General features: G+C 46.0%; 1 long non-coding RNA gene across 1 annotated transcript in view; it reads right to left on the bottom strand.

Annotated features, from left to right (window-relative positions):
- LOC144888858 (uncharacterized) overlaps window positions 1-17,314 on the bottom strand; it is a 419,197-nt gene extending 401,883 nt beyond the window's left edge. The window contains exon 1 of the long non-coding RNA XR_013621426.1: window positions 17,168-17,314. This is a non-coding gene — a long non-coding RNA (uncharacterized LOC144888858). The remainder of the gene's footprint in view (window positions 1-17,167) is intronic.
- Window positions 17,315-18,136: the final 822 nt, after the last annotated feature.

The following is an 18,136-nucleotide window of genomic DNA, read 5'->3' as shown; positions in this document are numbered from 1 at the left end:
TTGGAGCAGAAGAAGAGCAGCAGACATTTTCAGGGAAGTTAGTCATAACCAAGTCCAGAAGAGAAGATGCTCCGTTGACTGAGATCCGGGTTGGGAAATTGACAGATTGTGTCAGTCCCAGTGAGTCGCAGAAGTCCTTTGCTGAGGAGCCATGGCTGGTGAGAGCGGTACCCACACCCAGCCAACTGGCATGGTGACAATTGAAATCACCACATATGAGGAAGAGAGAGTTGGGATGAGTAGATAGAAGTTGGTCCATATTATCAGACAGCTAGATGTAGATGGAGTCATCACTGTTTGGTGGACGGTCCAACACACATATGAACAAGAGGTGGGAGCGAAGGGGACGCCGTAGCCAGAGGTATTCCTGGGGGTGAGGTGGAGAGAGGGCAGTGCAGGGCGAGTGAGAAAGAGTTTTTGATAAAGATAGCAACCCCACCTCCAGGACGAGGCAGTTATATCACAAATATAAAGACAATGGTTTTCAATTACCTTTGTTTGTTGCTTTTCTATAATTCTGAGCACTATGTTGAGGCCTTTATTGGATTCCTTGACCCAGAAAACATATGATTAGCATATTTAATTAAGTTTCTAGGTTGACTAGAAGCCGAGATAGCGCAAAATATGTATTTTATGGCGGCCATTTTGAAATTCCAAAATGGCGGCCATGCAGATGTCTGTGCAAATGCCAACATTGATTTTCGGATTCTCCATGTTCTGGTGATTCCAAAAATGTACAGGTTTGCTAATCTCAAAATTTTGAACGAAATTATATTTGTTAACATAGTGAACCTGACTATGTTCATCACTGTCCTGAGGGTCATTTTCGCAAAGGTGTCTACGCAAATGTAAACATTAATTTTTGGATTCCTCATGCTCTGAATATTCCAAAAATGTATACTTTTGCTAATCTACCAAAATTTTGAAAGAAATTATATTTGTTAACATAGTGAACCTGACTCCATCACTGTGAGTGTCATTTTCGCAAAGGTGTCTACGCAAATGTAAACATTAATTTTTGGATTCCTCATGCTCTGAATATTCCAAAAATGTATACTTTTGCTAATCTACCAAAATTTTGAACGAAATTATATTTGTTAACATAGTGAACCTGACTCTTGGCTTCTTTACTCTTCTTGGTGTTTTCACCCCTGTCTGTCTATATCTATATCCTCCACCAAAGGTGGATGGAGGTTATGTTTTCACCCCTGTCTGTCTATATCTATATCCTCCACCAAAGGTGGATGGAGGTTATGTTTTCACCCCTGTCTGTCTATATCTATATCCTCCACCAAAGGTGGATGGAGGTTATGTTTTCACCCCTGTCTGTCTATATCTATATCCTCCACCAAAGGTGGATGGAGGTTATGTTTTCACCCCTGTCTGTCTATATCTATATCCGCCACCAAAGGTGGATGGAGGTTATGTTTTCACCCCTGTCTGTCTATATCTATATCCTCCACCAAAGGTGGATGGAGGTTATGTTTTCACCCCTGTCTGTCTATATCTATATCCTCCACCAAAGGTGGATGGAGGTTATGTTTTCACCCCTGTCTGTCTATATCTATATCCTCCACCAAAGGTGGATGGAGGTTATGTTTTCACCCCTGTCTGTCTATATCTATATCCTCCACCAAAGGTGGATGGAGGTTATGTTTTCACCCCTGTCTGTCTATATCTATATCCGCCACCAAAGGTGGATGGAGGTTATGTTTTCACCCCTGTCTGTCTATATCTATATCCTCCACCAAAGGTGGATGGAGGTTATGTTTTCACCCCTGTCTGTCTGTTTGTTTGTTTGTGAACAAGATATGTCAAAAAGTTGTGGACGGATTCAGACGAAATTTGGCAGAGATGCAGCGTATGTGACAAGGACAAAATTATTAGACTTTGGTGAGGATTCGGATTCGTAACCGGCTAGTAGAATTTTAAAGTGATTCTTCACCATTGGAAGATAGGGCCAAAAACGATACATAGCAGGATATCTCAAAAAGTTGTGGACGGATTTGGATGAAACTTGGTGGACCGGTTGGGTGTCTGACAAGGACGATTCGATTCGATTTTGGTGAAGATCCGGATCCGGATCCGGCTAGTAGAATTTAAAAGTGATTCTTCACCATTGTGGGATATTGTGGGTGTCTTTGCACTTGGATACATAATATATGAAAGGGAGTTGCCATTTGCTTGTCCCATTCGTTACATCATTCATATCCATCTGCATCCGTGTGCTGTATCTACAATTTTATACAGTTTTGTGTCGTCAGCAAATAGTTTCATGTCTTGAGTCAACAGTTACAGGGAGATCGTTCATGAAGCAGATAAATAATACTAGTCCCAACATGCTTCCTTGAGGAATTCCACTGGTAATTGGTTTACACTCTGATCTCTTTCCATAAACAGTCGCTCTCTGAGATCTTCCTGTTACGTATGCCTCTATCCACTTCAATGGCTGACCATTAATACCGTAAGATTCCAGGGAGCATAGCAGACTTTGATGAGGCACACTATCAAATTATTTTTGATAATCTCGTTATATGCAGTCAATACTCTGACCATCCTCCAGATCTCTGGTCCACTGCTCAATAACCTCCAGCAATTGTGTTGCACAAGATCGCCCGCTTCGGAAGCCGTGCTGAACTTTGCTTAGTTTGGCATTTCCTTCCACCCCATCGACCCATCTACGGGTGATGAAGCGAGTAGCTCGTTGGGTGCATGTTGCTTTGTGAAAGCAGTTACCAAAGGGGTGATATAATAAAGTCAGGTCGACATTATCGGAATATCCATTGCCGACAAATGTGATTCGGAGGAAACTTAAGCCCCAGCTCTTCACCATGCCACAGGGTGAACCAGGTTCAAATAGTGTTTGAAGCTAATGGCACTTCCATCCCAATTATCATGCCACCCAAATCACACTATGATTATTTTAACTGCAAGAGTGGCATTTTTCACCGTCCAAGAACGTATATTGACGATGGTTCCAAATTTTTATACATTCATGTAGGATGGCCAGGATCTGTGCACGATGCATGCTCTAAACTTTGTGATAAATGTGAGGCGGGAACCTTCCCTCAAAGCAAAGTGGATATTTGTGGAAGAAATGTGAGGCCATTTATTATCAACGACGCTGCATACCCTCTATTACCTTGGCTTATGAAACTACATCATGAATCAGCAACAATGCCTGATGCTGAGAAAGAATAACCGCAGAGTTAACCATGCACGGGTCTGCTTGGAAAATGCATTTGGACAGTTAAAGGGACGTTTCCAGATATTTAATGAAAATGATCGATTGTAATACTTAAAATACTAAACGGTTAATACACCCCTTTGTCCTTAATATAATTTGTGAACAATGTCAGGTGGAAGTGGAGATTTGGGGAGGTTGTGGTGGGCCGTGAAGGGTTTGCCAATGGCCATCCTCCATTACACTCCGCACCATGAGCAGAGGCAAAAGAGATAGGGCCATTCCATATCAATAGTTTTCAGCACATAACCTTATTTTCAAAATTAAAGCCATATCAATTACTTATTTTAACATTTTTTTTCATGAAATGTTGAAACGTGTGTATGTGTATATATATTATCCATTGATAAATGTGTGTATATATATATATATATATATATATATATATATATATATATATATATATATATATATATATGTATATGTGTGTATATATATATATATATATATATATATATATATATATATATGTATATATATATTATCCATTGATAAATATGTGTGTATATATATATATATATATATATATATATATATATATATATATATATATATATATACAGACTTGGCATTTAATATGGAATATTTTTTTTTTTCTTGACTTGGGTTTACTTTCTTAATTCAGTATATCAATCTAGTGAGTTTCTTTTACACTTTGGTGATTTCTTTGTTAAAAGAACCATGTCACTGATTGTCTGTCGAGGCAAGAAGTCAACAACAGGATTATATCACAGGTGGCGTGGCAAAATGTACGGACAGGTGCATTTGATGATTGGCTTCACAGTCGGGTATATAAGGGTTGTTGCGTTCTGTGTTAGTGGAAAACAACTGCTGCACGTCTCCAAAGGTTATTGCTGCTTCCTATGGAGATGGTCCGTCAACTCGACAATGCTGTTTGTCATGGAGTGGTGGCTTTACTAAATTACGGCATGAAACAGCGTGCTATTGCTCGGCAGTATGGCATCACTCAAGGTCAGGTGTCAAAGATCCTGAAACGAAATGGTCCAAGGGGTGTCCCTACTCCAATACCGAGGCCAGGACGTCCCCGCAGAACCACATGGAGGGATGATCGCCAGCTGCACCGGTTAGTCCGCAATGGCCGTACCAAGTCATCTAATCAGCTTAGGGCTGAGTGGCAGCAACTGACAAATGTGCCTGTATCCAGAAGGCTAGTCAACCAACGACTGGTTCAAGCAGGCTATCGTGCCAGGCGTCCCCTGAGAAAGCCACGCCTGACCAGACAACACCGCCAGCACCGATTGCAGTGGGCCAGAGAGCACCGTTAATGGCAGCCAGGACACTGGAATCACGTGATCTTCAGTGACGAGTCTAGATTTCTGGTCTATCGTCAAGATGGCCGCGTCCGAGTGTGCAGACAAGTGCATGAAGCCTACAACAAAGATTGTATAGTGCCAAGAGTCCAAGCTGGAGGTGGTGGGGTGACCGTTTGGGCTGCTTTTCATGCAGGGGGCAAAACTGACCTGGTTGTTCTGAATGGAAACCTGAACCAGTTCAAGTACAGGGCCAATCTGGAAGAAACATTGCTTCCATTTGCTCGTGCAGCCTTTCAAGGAAACTTTGTCTTCCAAGATGACAATGCACGGCCTCATCGTGCTCGCATGATCGAACACTTTCTTGCTGACCGTGGTGTAGAGCATATGGAGTGGCCTGCCATGTCCCCGGATATGAATCCGATGGAGAACTTGTGGGCAGAATTAACGCGTCAAATCGACCACTTGGACCAGCAGCCGACCTCTGTGCGTGAATTGCAGCAGGCTATTGTCACTGCATGGCAAGCGATTCCTGTCCAAACCTTGGCAAATCTCGTGAACAGCATGCCTCAACGTGTACGTGCTCTCCTGAATGCTCGTGGGGGCTACACGAAGTGCTGAACTGTAATTTTACTGTCCGTAATCCCAGTCGTAATTTAACTTTTGTTTTTGTTTAAAAAAAATTTGGCTAATGTGCAAAATAAAGAGATGCTTCTGGAAAACGTACAGAAGTTTAACAGTACTGTCCATGAATTGAGTTCGATATCAGTTTACATCACTTTCAAGGTTCAATTTATTCGTTTCGAAATGTCAAATGTGGTTTTTGTTTCTTTTAAAGGTCACATTAACAAAATCTAGAATAATTTCAACATAATTCCAATGAACTTTTGGTTCTAAGACATCTTGAAAAGTAAGTTGACCCCCACAAAAAAAAATTCCATATTAAATGCCAAGTCTGTATATATATATATATATATATATATATATCGCTCCCATTAAGGTGGTGTTGGCTGAGTGGTTAGTGTGCTGGCTTGGGGTCCTACGATCCTGGGTTCGAATCCCAGTCGATTGCTGAATTAACGCCAGGGGGGTTGACTCAGCCTGTCATCCTTCCGAGGTCGGCAAATTGAGTACCAGCTTGCTGGGATGAATGATCACGGTGTGTACCCCGGTTTAGAATAGGTGCACCGTATCCCTGCGCATCGTAAGAGGTGACCAAGGGTTGGCGTCAGGAAGGGCATCTGGCCATAAAAACATTGCCTCAAAAACAGGGAACCATGATTGTCATGGAGCCCGCAAGGCTAACCACTGCTCTAGCGGGGAAAATGGCCTTAAAACGATCATTCATTCATTCATTCATATTAAGGTACAGTGATAGCTGGATGGGATACCTTAATGGTGGTTCACCACTGATGATATGGAATCGCATAATAACTGGTATATAACCGAAAGGTTTTCAGATTCACACGTGTATACAGGTCTCACTGCATTGCCCTGATGAAGCCCCAACAAGGGCTAAACCAGGTCGGTAACTGTGAGTTTTGTATGCACTTGTGACTATCTGAACTAAGATCGAAATTACGCATTGTCGGATGGCTCTTCTGGGAGCTTGACAGGCAAGGCGCTCTGCTAGATGGCGGTGACGTCATTACGTGCGCTCATTAGGTTGGAGAACTGAAATTATATTCTGATATATATATATATATACAGACTTGGCATTTAATATGGAATATTATTTTTGTGGGGTGAACTTACTTTTCAAGATGTCTTAGAACCAAAAAGTTCATTGGAATTATGTTGAAATTATTCTAGATTTTGTTAATGTGACCTTTAAAAGAAACAAAAACCACATTTGACATTTCGAAACAAATATATTGATCCTTGAAAGTGATGTAAACTGATATCGAACTCAATTCATGGACAGTACTGTGTTAAACTTCTGTACGTTTACAAAGAAGTATCTCTTTATTTTGCACATTAGCCCAATTTTTTTTTAACAAAAACAAAAGTTAAATTACGACTGGGATTACGGACAGTAAAATTACAGTTCAGTACTTCGTGTAACCCCCACGAGCATTCAGGAGAGCACGTACACGTTGAGGCATGCTGTTCACGAGATTTGCCAAGGTTTGGACCGGAATCGCTTGCCAAGCAGTGACAATAGCCTGCTGCAATTCACGCACAGAGGTCGGCTGCTGGTCCAAGTGGTCGATTTGACGCGTTAATTCTGCCCACAAGTTCTCCATCGGATTCATATCCAGGGACATGGCAGGCCACTCCATATGCTCTACACCACGGTCAGCAAGAAAGTGTTGGATCATGCGAGCACGATGAGGCCGTGCATTGTCATCTTGGAAGACAAAGTTTCCTCGAAAGGTTGCACGAGCAAATGGAAGCAATGTTTCTTCCAGAATGGCCCTGTACTTGAACTGGTTCAGGTTTCCATTCAGAACAACCAGGTCAGTTTTGCCCCCTGCATGAAAAGCAGCCCAAACGGTCACCCCACCACCTCCAGCTTGGACTCTTGGCACTATACAATCTTTGTTGTCGGCTTCATGCACTTGTCTGCGCACTCGGACACGGCCATCTTGACGATAGACCAGAAATATAGACTCGTCACTGAAGATCACGTGATTCCAGTGTCCTGGCTGCCATTGACGGTGCTCTCTGGCCCACTGCAATCGGCGCTGGTGGTGTTGTCTGGTCAGGCGTGGCTTTCTCAGAGGACGCCTGGCACGATAGCCTGCTTGAACCAGGCGTTGGTTGACTAGCCTTCTGGATACAGGCACATTTGTCAGTTGCTGCCACTCAGCCCTAAGCCGATTAGCTGACTTGGTATGGCCATGGCGGACTAACCGGTGCAGCTGGCGATCATCCCTCCTTGTGGTTCTGCGGGGACGTCCTGGCCTCGATATTGGAGTAGGGACACCCCTCTGAGCATTTCTTTTCAGGATCTTTGACACCTGACCTTGAGTGATGCCATACTGCCGAGCAATAGCACGCTGTTTCATGCCGTAATTTCGTAAAGCCACCACTCCATGACAAACAGCATTGTCGAGTTGACGGACCATCTCCAGAGGAAGCGGCAATAACTTTTGGAGATGTGCAGCAGTTGTTTTCCACAAATACCGAACGCAACAACCCTTGTATACCCGGCTGTGAAGTAAATCATCAAATGCACCTGTCCGTACATTTTGCAACGCCACCTGTGATATAAACCTGTTGTTGACTTCTTGCTGCGACAGACAATCAGTGACATGGTTCTTTTAACAAATAAATCACCAAAGTGTGAAAGAAGCTCACCAGATTGATACACTGAGTTAATAAAGTAAACCCAAGTCAAGAAAAAAAAAAATCCATATTAAATGCCAAGTCTGTATATATATATAGATATATTGTTGTGGTTTTGAGAACCCACACTTGTTGTAAATATCACATCATTAAAGGTTGAAGGTAGCACCCCATAGATAGGCCACAAGCAACACGTAGGTCACCATAGGACATCAGTTATTCCTTAGTATGTGTTAGATAAGGCCATTTCCCAAAAGTTGAATCTGTGTTGTGTCAATCAAATAAGAGTAGGTCCCCATCCATTCATTTTGCAGCTTCCCTCCAAGCGACGCCATTAAGCGCGTTCCCCAGTCTGTGCCCCATGGCCCCTCCCAATTTGGTACACTCCTTGGCCAGCAGCAGCAGCCTTCGCTGCCCGTGAGCTCGCTCAACGCCGCCATAAGTCACGAGGTGAAGCCCGGAAAAAGGGGGCGGAGTGACAGGGAGGAGGTGTGGCCACGTCACCCAGCCGTCAGGGCGGGGCCGGTAAGCGATAACTTGCCAACCAGGGCTGGAGTGACATCGCCTGACAGGGCGCGGTTGGGGCTCGCGGAGCGATCGCTGGCTTGACTTATAAAAGCGCGCGCAAAAGCCCTTTTAGAGGACTTACTCGCTGGCGCTGATTACCACAGGACTCTCGCTAAGGACTGTCGTGATTACCAAGGACTCGAGAGTATATGCGCTTGATCGTGGTTGAACAGGACTGGCACCATTTGCAGCGTGATAAAGAACTGATCGTTGTTGAAAGGACTGTGCAAAGAGAGCTCGCTGGCATTGGTATTTCAAAGCAGGACATTTGGGAGGGAGCGCTTGGCGCGAGTCGTGCGAATATTACGTATGCCAGTACACCAGCCTCCCCCCCCCCCCCCCCCCCCCCCAATCATTCTAATTGTCCGTTCGCGTCACTCGCGAAATTATTGCGTCACTCGCAAAGAGTTATTGGCTATGCTGGCTGCCATGAGCCATTTCCACCCGTACTTGTACGGGCGGAAATTTCTGGTTCGAACTGACCATTCCTCCTTGCAATGGCTCCTTCGGTTCAAGGAACTGGAGGGCCAAATTGCAAGGTGGTTGGAAAAGTTGCAGCAGTACGATATCAGTGTGACCCATAGGGCCGGGAAGGCCCATGAGAATGCCGATGCACTCTCTCGGCATCCTTGTTTGGGGGAAAACTGTAAATTTTGTGTGAGACACGAGGAGAGGGAACAATTGGCCGATTCCACCCCTACCCTTATAGTCCGTGCAACCCGGGTGAGAGGGCCAATTTTGCCACGAACCGCAGATGAAGAATTTGGAACTTTGGCTTGGAGCACGGCCAGGCGGGAGGATCTGGTACTGGGACCGGTGTACGAATGGGTTCGATTGGGACAAAGACCTAATGGGGAAGAGGTCACCCCCCTCGGGGCGCCAACAAAGGCATATTGGGCTCAGTGGCAAACGCTGGGATTGAAAGATAACATCTTGTATCGCAAGTCGGTGGAGGTTCCCTCTGAGAGAACTTCCTGGCTGGTGATAGTCCCAGACAAATTTTATGAACGTCATATTACAGCAGGTGCATGGTACCCGCTCCAGCGGCCATTTGGGCAGGACAAAGACAACATCTCGGGTCCGTCGGAGGTTATATTGGGTGAATATGGGGCGCGACATACAGGACTGGTGTCGGAGATGCGATGCCTGTTCTGCCAAAAAGGGACCAGCATGGAGGATGAGGGCCCCCCTTCAATTACACCAGGTGGGGGCCCCCCTTGAGCGGTTGGCTATGGATATTCTAGGACCACTACCACGCACCCGCCAAGGTAACAAGTACATCCTCGTTGTAATGGACTATTTCACCAAGTGGTCGGAGGCCTATGCCCTCCCCAACCATGAAGCCGGGGTGGTGGCACAGGCCTTCGTGGAAGGATTTGTATGTCGGAATGGGATTCCAGAGGAGCTGCACACCGACCACGGCCGAAATTTTGAGATTCAATTGCTAAAAGATGTGTGCAGACTCCTGTCAATTTGGAAAACCAGAACCACGCCCTTAAGACCACAATCTGATGGGATGGTGGAACGGTTCAACCGAACCTTGATCCAACAATTGGCATTGTTCACCACCACCCATCAGGATGACTGGGATGAACATCTCCCATATTTGTTAATGGCCTACCGAACCAGCCAGCACGCGGCCACCGCATGCAGTCCAGCGTTGCTCATGTATGGGCGGGAATTGCGGGCTCCCGCCGACTTGCTATGCGGTCCCGTGCCAGACACCACTGATATATCGCCGAGGGAGGGCTATGCACGTCACCTGGAGGAAGGCATGGAGAGGGTCCATGCCTTCGCCCGCCACCAGCTCCAGCTGGCGGGGGCCAAGATGAAGCGCAGGTACGACCACCGGAGCCAGGGGAGTCAGTACGCTCCGGGGATGAAGATTTGGTTCTTCAATCCCCGGAGGCGGAAGGGTAGGTGCCCCAAACTCACCTCTCCCTGGCAAGGCCTGGGGGTCATCCTGTCGCAAGTCTGTGACGTGGTCGTTAAGATCAAAATGGGGCCACGAGCCCTCCCTCAGATCGTCCACACTGACCGGTTAAGACCCTACACCGGCGAGCAGGCGCCCTCATGGATCGCCTCGGCTTTAGATGCCGAGGCAGGACCCAGTACCTCACATGACGGGGGCTCATAGTGCGAGAGGACTGGGGGGTGATAGTGGGAGATAATGCCCGGTGTAGAGGGATGGTAACTCTACCATCCCTCACATCCATATGGGGGCAGAGGAGCAGTAGTTTTAAGGGGTTTGGCAGTGCGAACTAGCCAGGGTGGGCTAGGATATTGTTAGGAATTTAGAAAGATGACCATCGGTGACTTGAGAGTTAAGTAGTGACATTGTACAAGTAGTCGGGACGTAGAGAGATTAGATGGATGATAATGACGAGGGAGTGCTTAGTATAAGGGATGACGGGAAGCACTAGTATTAGAAGGGAGTAGATAGCTAGATGGTGCTGTGTGTATGAGCTTGAGGTTTAGGCGGAAATGAGGCATTGTGAATGGAAGTCCTTGTCGTGCTGTTGAGCAAATGAGGCAATGCTCGAGAGGGATGTGTGTGTGTGTGAAAGTGTATGAGTGCAGTATTGAGGATGTGTGTAATTGTGTATTAAGTGCATTGGAGAGCACAAGAGTGTGCAAGAGACCTTGGTGGTATAGAATAAATGGTGTGGAGTGAGTAGTGTGGAATGGGTAGTGTGGAGTGCATGGTGCGAAGGAGTGAATGGGGGAAGGATGGACCCCTTCACGAATACCCGGGGAGGGTAGTTTAAAGTTAGGTAGAGGGAGTACGTAAATTTGTTGGATATTAACATCTGTGGTGCGTGTAGTAGCAATGAAGTGCTTAGTGGGGTGCATAAGTGAAGTGGAATGGCTGGGCGTGTGAGCCTGTTAGTGCGTGTGGTTATTGAGCACTCCGCCACTGGTAGTCTGTCGGCCAGGTGAGGCCGCAGGTAGGCTCTGGGAGCCAGGTAGAGTTCAGTAGTGTTCAGCGGGGCCTGAGGATCCCAGGAGAGGACCCGGGTAGCCCAATGCCAGAGAGGGCATCGAGGGGGTAAGCGCCAGGGAGGGCCTTCCCCAGGTAGATTAGGGCGAGGAGCTAGGCAAGCTCGGGTGGTGACGTTCAGTGGCGGAGGTGCGCAGGTAAGTAGACCTGCTGGGAGAGCCACACGACCCAGCCCCGAAATTGTGCGAGAGCACAGAGAGAAAAATGGGGGGAGTGAGACCCCAAATTGGGAGAGCACCACAGTATGGGCAATGGGAATTGGTTTTTAGAACCACATAGTGTAAAGTGGCCAATTGGATTGGCAGGGAAAGCCCCGGGTAGAGTAAAGAGTTAATGTCATTTAGAGTATAGTTCGGAGAAAATCTCTTCACACCATCCGCGTCCACTCACCGAGGGTGATAGGACTCCACAACAGGTTTTGGCAAATGTTGGAAATGTGAGACGCATCATGACGGAGTTTGACATTGTATGTGATTCCATCCCTTCCTTCTTGGGAGGGATTGGTAAGGAATTTGGTTTAGCGGAGATATGGGGGACGTGACAGTAGAGACGGAATTTGTAAATTGTGTAAATACGGGGAAGGGCAAGGGTAGAGTAGGTGACATGGGGGGTGACGTACGAGTAGGGACGAGCTTTCTCAGATCGCTCTCCAGCGCCCCTCATGTCGCATTACCTCGTATTGTGTGTACCCTTGCGCCCTTTCCCCCCGCTAACCTCTGCTTTGTCTTCCTTCCCCACTCATGGACCATGGTCTTTTGTGCGAGGGGAGTGTGCAGGTGCCCTGAGCGGTGCAGCCGCACTCTTGCTGCCTGCACCCTTGCTGCCTGCCTGCCTGCACTGATACACCATATGGACCACACGTTCTGTGGCCTGGCACCTATGGACCACACGTTCTGTGGCCTGGCACCTTTGCTGGGACAGACCATTACTGCCAGCAGTATCTGGCTTGTGGACCACTGTTTTAAGTGGCATCAAGACCCAGCAGTCGGACCACCTGAGTTGGCCCTGCTGGCCATAAATAAAAAAGCGGACGTGGTTTGTGCCCTTTTTATTAATTAATACATCAAGCAAGAAGACAGCCAAGATACATCGGCCCAGCAGAGAAGCACAGGACAAGAAGTCATCATTTATAACTTTGAAATGTTTGTTTTTTTGGTGCATGGGTGATGGTGCTTTTTGTGCATATTTTTTATTTTTAGGTGCATATGGGTGTATGGTGTATCGGTGCAGTGCATTGCAAATTGGCATTTCCTCTTCTCAAAAGTTCTTCTCTTTTTCCCACAAAAGACAGGTCCTGGGTTATAGTTTTGTAAATAATTAATTAGTGTCTTGTAAATAACATGCTCCCCACCGGCTTAAATGTTTAGTTTGGAAATAATTCCGTAATTTGGTTAATTGTGGGCGTGGGAAAGTTAGGTAGGATACAACGCAGCAGGGGGGACATATCTAGTGTTAAAACTGTCGCACTCAGGGTATTAGGTTATAAGTAGAGGGTAACCACACCTAAGTGTCACACTAATTGTTAAAAGATAGTCCTGACCCAGGTCTCGGATCGGCTCGGGGCGAGCCTGGCAAAAGGAGGGGTGCAGTGTTGCGGTTTTGAGAACCCACACTTGTTGTAAATATCACATCATTAAAGGTTAAAGGTAGCACCCCATAGATAGGCAACAATTAACACGTAGGTCACCATAGGACATCAGTTATTCCTTAGTATGTGTTAGATAAGGCCATTTTCCAATAGTTGAATCTGTGTTGTGTCAATCAAATAAGAGTAGGTCCCCATCCGTTCATTTTGCAGCCTCCATCCAAGCGATGCCATTAAGTACGCTCCCCAGTCTGTGCCCCATGGCCCCTCCCAATTTGGTCCACTCCTTGGCCAGCAGCAGCAGCCTTCGCTGCCTGTGAGCTCGCTCAACGCCGCCATAAGCCACGAGGTGAAGCCCGGAAAAAGGGGGTGGAGCGCCAGGGAGGAGGTGTGGCCACGTCGCCCAGCCGTCAGGGCGGGGCTGGTAAGCGATAACCAGCCAACCAGGGCTGGAGTGACATCGCCTGACAGGGCGTGGTTGGGGCTCGCGGAGCGATCGCTGGCTTGACTTATAAAAGCGTGCGCAAAAGCCCTTTTAGAGGACTTACTCACTGGTGCTGATTACCACAGGACTCTCGCTAAGGACTGTCGTGATTACCAAGGACTCGAGAGTATATGCGCTTGATCGTGGTTGAACAGGACTGGCACCATTTGCAGCGTGATAAAGAACTGATCGTGGTTGAAAGGACTGTACAAAGACGGCTCGCTGGCATTGGTATTTCAAAGCAGGACATTTGGGAGGGAGCGCTTGGCGCGAGTCGTGCGAATATTACGTATGCCAGTACACCAGCCTTCCCTCCCCTCCCCCCCCCCCCCCATCATTCTAATTGTCCGTTCGTGCTAAGTTACAATACGAGCTGCCTACCGGGTTTTTCATCGTCTGGACCGGAGCCTGACTGGAGCCTGGACGCGCTGGTGACCTTCCACCCTACCATCTGCAATCCCCGTGTGAGTGTCTGCATGTGAGACGGGCCCGTTTGTCCAGGGAATAAGTTAAGACTGTAATTAAGACTGCCCTATGTGCTTCTCCTTCCTCTTTCTTTCTTGTATATTCCTTTCGTTTCCTCTTCTTCTCTGTACATAATTAATAAACCCATCTGTTCTTCCTATTTGCCTGGCTTCCTCTCCATCCGATCGCATCAGTCTTTTCTCTAATTGGGTAAGCGTGGCACGATCGCAACCGCTATAATCGGGTCTAGTCACTGGTTAACAGCTCGGATCACGGATTGCTATCCGCTTGGCATTTTCCATCCATATACGTTATTTGAGTGGGAGTTATTCCCTCATTTCCGGTCGGCGTTAGTACTTAGGTAGTAGCGAATCCCGAGGCCTAACAAACCCTATCTAACGCCACGCCGGGAAGGACGTTATAACTTCCAGGACTCGCGTCGGCCAGATAAAAGGACAAGGGGATTACCCCCCTTGATAAGGGGAGAGCCGACGTTTGAGATCCGTAACAATATATATATATATATATATATCAGTCACTATGCTACCTTCATATCATCAGTGGGGAACCGCCAGCAAGGTGTCCCATACAGCTGCTGCTGCACCTTGCTGGGAGCGATAAGCACCGCCTGCCACACGGTAACATTATCTCTGGTATCCACTCATCATTTGGAGTCGACCTGGATGCAGTTGGGAGTTACTAATTGGTATCTGTAATCTGGTTCTCCAACCTAATGAGCGAATGTCATGACGTCATCGCCATGCACGTCCGCCTTGCCTGCAAAGCTCCAGGGGAGCCATCTAGCAGAGCGTCATTATGGATTATAAATTCATATCCTTGCTGGCGGTTCCCCACTGATGATATGAAGGTCGCACAGTGACTCATATAAAAACCGAAATGTTTTCAGAGTTACAAGTGTATGGAAGGCTCACTGCGTTGCCCTGATGAAGCCCCAACAAGGGCGAAACCAGGTCGGTAACTGTGAGTTTTGCATGCACTTGTGACAGTATCTGAATTTATAATCCATAATGACGCTCTGCTGGATGGCTACCCTGGAGCTTTGCAGGCAAGGCGGACGTGCTTGGCAATGACGTCATGACGTTCGCTCATTAGGTTGGAGAACCAGATTACAGATACCAATATATATATATTATATATATATATATATATATATATATATATATATATATATATATATATATATATATATATATATATATAAATAAATAATATATATATATATATATATATATATATATATATATATATAAATAATATATATATATATATATATATATATATATATATATATATATAACTGTCAGCCAAACATAAACAGAGAGGTTCCAGCGAGTTGTGACCTCCATAACTCTTAACAACTCCGCTGGCACCTTTTAAAACAAACTTTCCCAGTCACTTACTAAAATAAAGTGCAGCTCTTGTCCGTAGATATACGTTAACCAAGGTTACATGAGACTTGACAACAATAGAATTTGGCTACCTACAGAAAAAGTACCTGCACAACACATTTACAAACCAATTCGTCCCCTCGTATTAGGGAACGTCACAAATGTTCCACCACAATTTACAGCAGGTGACCACCCACCTGCCTTCTGTCGAAGTCCAGTTCAATTTCCATTCACAGACAGACAGACAGACGAACCCCCAACGTACTAACAGGATGGTCTCACAGAGGCCATTCCATTCAAATCTGTAGGCTGCCACGATTCTTCCCGCCAGGACACACCATCATAGTCCCCATAGTCACACGACACGTCAGCAGACACAGTGAATGACATTCAACATCATAGCAAACGCCGCAGAAACTGCTCCTCCTTGATCCATATCTGCAGACGCAGTCAGACACACCCAGTTGGACAGACAGACTGGCTCCACATTACAACTGCAAACATCCGAAATGACAACAGCTAACACCAAATATTTATTGTCCCCCTTTCAGGGAAGTCAAATCAACCACCATTAACGCACAAAACCGAAAACGACCATATACTCAGAGTATATGCCATATACTCAGAGTGAGACCCGAAAATCAAGCAGACAGACCGACAATCGAACCTGTCTTTCGACACTGCCGAACGACAAGTTCGCAGACACTGAGGGAGTGACATTCGACCCCCAGTAGATACCGCGGACACCGCTTTGGTCCGCACCAGCAACTCCCTCAAAATCAGTGTTCAGAGACATGACTCCATAGACAGCCAGAAAGCCAGACAAATACGGACACACACACACAGAGATTAATATATTTTTACAGATTAATATACAGAGATTAATAGATTAATATAAACAATTAATATATTGTCCACATTCATCTTGGTCAACCCAACCCATTCTGGCTCTCCCCAAGAGCTCTGTGTCCGGACAGACAGACAGATAAACGGACCGGTGAAACCATAACCATCCATTCTTCCGATTGGACTCACGTCAGCATCACATGTCATTTTCGCCTTCATTCAACGCATTCTGTCATCCCACGTCGGCCAAATACAAGCCCCGGCCATGCCGTTGAATAAACACCCTGTCGGTTGACAGCCTATTATTTTTGACTTTCACTCCCATTCTCCCTTGCTACATCTGGAGAGCCGTTAATGTGGGGATGTAATTGAACACTTGTTTTAAAGCCCTGTCTACACATGCTCTCCATAACATTCTCATTATTCCCTGCCAATTTTACTCATCCGGATTGCCCAACGCCCGTAGGCAATTTGGGGAATCCCTTGTCAGTCAATGACACACATCAATGACACACACACAATAAACACAAATACACGCTGCAATGACAGATCATTCATTCCCTTATACACAATACAGTATAAATTCATGCACACTCATGCACACTTCAATCCTACTTACCTGTGAACTCTAACACATCCAGTGCGTAGCTTAACTTAAAATACTCATTTTTCTACCTTTCTTGGGCTAGTCCCTCCTGGTAGTCCTAAGATCGGGTCGCCCCCCGATTCCTAACCTTAAACGCAGTTCTCACGCCGGAGTAACTTAATACCTATTATCTATCACCCACATATGGGTCTACCTGCTTCCCGAACAGGAAGCTTACCTGAGGGATACCCCTCCTTATCCCGGGCGCCCTGTATAATCGATTCATTACCCACTGCTGCTCTGGTTTAAACTAAATTTGGTTCGGAATGCAAGCCAGGTGGTACAGCCGACAGAGGTCCACACGTGTCCAAAGCAAGGCGGGAGGCTTCAATTTCGAGGTGCAAAAATGCGTACCCACCAAATTAGATGCCGGCAGGCCTCCCTCCCGACCTGGAACGTGAGGATCCACCTCGTCTGCACACTTGGATGTATCCCACTTCTGACACCAAAATTGTCGAGATCGAAGACCTCAAGGGAAGGAAGAAGAAGAAGAATCAGAGGAAGAAGAGCAACAATGTTTAATAGAATCGATTATATACACACGTGTGGAGCGAGGCTCGAGAATGTACCGCCTACACGCAGCGGACAATTCCTCAAGACACTCGCTGAAAAATAAGTGGAAAGGCATTTCATTTATAGCAAAATATTAGACAAGAATCTGCGCTAAAGACATAGCACTACTGGGCAATAAGGACAACACCTCCCATTGTCCCGTCCTATAGAAGGTCAAATTTAGACAACAAGATGTAAGCATAATGATAGGCTACGCTTTTTTTGGCTATCTATCTAAACATATCAGACCCGAGCGCAGGCCGAAGTAAATATTCTTATACACTAGGCTAAATGGTAGATGAAGATTGGATACGTCCTTGGTTTAGGAGACATACTAAACACTACGAAGATATATAATTAATTATTCCCTTTGTGAAGGAGGCGTTTGGATGACATCTTTTCCTGTACGTGGGTCGAGAGCATTTTATCTACTGTTTGGCACATTCATTCAAGGACTAATTTACTAGGCTAAGGATCCACCCTGCACGTTGAGCCTCGAAACCACTTTTTGTCCACTCGCCTCTGCCTGCAGCTGAGTTCAAATCAGTTTCCAGAAGCACGATATATAATCTCAGATGTTATGATCAATTGAGTCATGGGGCTAAAACCCTAATGGCTGACATATATATATATCAAAGCTTCCAAAATAAGCCATTAATACTTGGAAAAGTACCGGAAAGAAAGTGCCGTTTCTCTGCGCAACGAATGATTTGGAGAACTTCCTGTACAACTCACCCAAAAAGTTGATATTTTGTTGCCTGTACTACAAAAACTC

Source organism: Myxine glutinosa, chromosome 14 (genome assembly GCF_964187855.1).
Source record: "Myxine glutinosa chromosome 14, kmMyxGlut1.1, whole genome shotgun sequence".
In the NCBI taxonomy this organism is placed as follows: Eukaryota; Metazoa; Chordata; class Myxini; order Myxiniformes; family Myxinidae; genus Myxine; species Myxine glutinosa.
Note: the sequence above shows the minus strand (reverse complement) of the source record. Positions and strands in the feature narration are given on the sequence as shown.